Raw genomic sequence first — 2,827 nt, forward strand, 5'->3', positions numbered from 1 at the left:
CAGGAGTACCTTGCCCTAAAACCTCATGCCCTGAAAGAATTCTATGGTGTATCATTATCTGAGAGGCTGGCACTGTGGCAGCAACCTCTTCCCCACCTCTGAGAACCAGCTCATAGCTTGAGGGGGATAGGATGACACGGAACACACAGACCAAATGGTCACTCAGGTTATGTCCACCATTAAAAATAAGGCCATTGCTGCAGTGTCTGAAAATGAAGGTGGTAATGCAGGAGGGAAAGATAAACGATTCTCATGGACTACTGAATGAGCAACTTGTCACCTATCACTGAGATGGAAATTTTTTTATAAGCGAGCTACCTAGAAATAATAGCACCGAGAAACACTTCAGTAGGCCCACTACTTAATACAAATATCTGTGTAACGTTTTAGTCTGAGGATATATTCCACATCACATCCTTGGGAGGGAGAGGGACGGTCACCACTGCCTCTGCTTTATAGCCTGGAGGGGCCAATGGTGGGGGAAAAAATAATATGCTCTAGATCACCACATTCAGTCAACTCCAGGTTGAGGCTGAAAGTCAGATCCCCCAACCCCAAGCATGTCCTAACAGTTCCTGGGACTTGTCAGCTTTTTTTTTTTGATGAACTCAGAATTCTATTTTGACTTTGCAGTCATTGAAAGAAATCTGAAAATCAACCATACTGTTGACTTCATTCTTCAGAGCCTGTTGATACTTAGAAACATGTCTAATACAAGATAAACACCATGTTACTTGGTCATCGAAAGAGAAAGGAGATTGGGTTTAGAAACTATATCCCATGCACAATTTTAAAACGTGTAAACAGGAAGAACAAAGAGTATGGCTCATCATCCCCTTACACAAATGGTGAAGTCCCAACTCATTGTATTACCCAGGACACCAAACCCTGAGGGGAATTCAGAATGGGGGGAAAAAAAAAAAAAAGAAGGGAGCATTTTGTGCTTTGGATAAATGGGCCCCTAGCTAGTGAAGATGCATATCTAAGTAGGAACTTCCGTGATCTCAGGTCCAGGTGCTTGCATTCTCCCACAGAAAGACTAGTGCTAAAATCATTAATTGAGATGCCTGTTCTTTGTGACGAGCTTGCGTGCCTGTGTGCCCAGTGCCTTCAGTCGTGTCCGACTCTTGGCGACCGTATGGCCTGTAGCTCACCCAGCTCCTCTGTCCGTGGGATTCTCCAGGCAAGAATACTGGAGTGCGTTGCCATTTTCCCCTCCAGGGGGATCTTCCTGACTCAGGGTTCAAACCCAGGTCTCCTGCATCTGCTGCGTCTCCTTTATCGCAGGCAGATTCTTTACCACTGAGCCACCAGGGAAGCCTTTGTGAATAACAGTAATATTTTTATGCTTGAGTGGTCATGTATGGATGTGAGAGTTGGACTGTGAAGAAGGCTGAGCGCCGAAGAATTGATGCTTTTGAACTGTGGTGTTGGAGAAGACTCTTGAGAGTCCCTTGGACTGCAAGGAGATCTAACCAGTCCATTCTGAAGGAGATCAGCCCTGGGATTTCTTTGGAAGGAATGATGCTGAAGCTGACACTCCAGTACTTTGGCCACCTCATGCGAAGAGTTGACTCATTGGAAAAGACCCTGATGCTGGGAGGGATTGGGGGCAGGAGGAGAAGGGGACGACCGAGGATGAGATGGCTGGATGGCATCACTGACTCGATGGATGTGAGTCTGAGTGAACTGCAGGAGTTGGTGATGGACAGGGATGCCTGGCGTGCTGCGATTCATAGGGTCGCAAAGAGTCAGACACGACTGAGCGACTGAACTGAACTGAACTGAAATGTATTTCCCAGCCTCCCCCCAAAACACTATATATATATATATATGTATGTATGTATGTATGTATTAACTGGCTCTTCCCACTTCTCTGGAGCAGTTTCTCAGAGCTATCTGAAAGGCTATATCCTGGGCCATTGTCCTTAGATCCCCAAACAAAACTGAAACTCACTGCTCTTAGGTTGTGCGTTTGTTTTCAGTAGGCATGTGCAATAAGTCATTACATTCAAGAGAACACCTAAAACTCCACAGAGCCAAAAAACATGTAACATGGAAAACCCGACAGGCTATGTTGCTTACACAACTCTTTAGTTCAGAAGCCCCAAAGTGCCAAGAATTTCCACCTGCAGGTATCACAGTGTCATTGGCTCTGAAAAATTGTCTGTGACACCTGTTTCCTTAAAAGTAGGTAGAGTCAGCTTCGCTCTTAAAGATGAGAATGTTGAGTGACTACTCTTTCCCCTCAGGAACTGGGGCTGAGAAGAGGGCAGCTGGGGGAGAGAGAGTGCTTGCTTCAGCCGCACATGCACTAACATTGGAATGGGGCAGAGAAGATTAGCATGGCCCCTGTGCAAGGATGACACGAAAATCTGTGAAGTGTTCCATCTCTGGTGGGGGTGGGGTGGGAGTTGCTTCCCAGGTGGCACTGGGAAGAACTCGCCTGCCAGTGCAGGAGATGTGAGGGATGCTGGTTGGACCCCTGGGTCAGGAAGACCGCTGGAGGAGGACATGGCAGCCCACTCCAGTATTCTTGCCTGGGAAATCCCATGGACAGAGGAGCCGGGTGGGCAAAGGTCCTTGTGGTCACAAAGAATTGAACAGGACTGAAGCAGCTGAGCACAGGGGAGGCAGAACCCTGCTTGGCTGTGCCCTAAACCCAGGACCCTTCCCAGTTGATCCCATCTTCCCAGGGAGACTTCCCAGGACAGGCCCATCCCCCGACGTCCTCTGCTTTAATTCTCCTCTGAATTACCTAGATAACAGTATCTGATGCAAATTGCCTTGAGTCCTTTTACAGATGCCAAAACTCCCACCAAATGGA

General features: G+C 47.4%; 1 non-coding gene across 1 annotated transcript; it reads left to right on the forward strand.

Annotated features, from left to right (window-relative positions):
* Positions 1-2,290: 2,290 nt before the first annotated feature.
* Positions 2,291-2,397, forward strand: LOC114118796 (U6 spliceosomal RNA). The gene has a single exon (XR_003591959.1). It is a non-coding gene; the product is annotated as a U6 spliceosomal RNA (small nuclear RNA).
* Positions 2,398-2,827: the final 430 nt, after the last annotated feature.

This window comes from Ovis aries, chromosome 16 (assembly GCF_016772045.2).
Source record: "Ovis aries strain OAR_USU_Benz2616 breed Rambouillet chromosome 16, ARS-UI_Ramb_v3.0, whole genome shotgun sequence".
Lineage (NCBI taxonomy): Eukaryota > Metazoa > Chordata > Mammalia > Artiodactyla > Bovidae > Ovis > Ovis aries.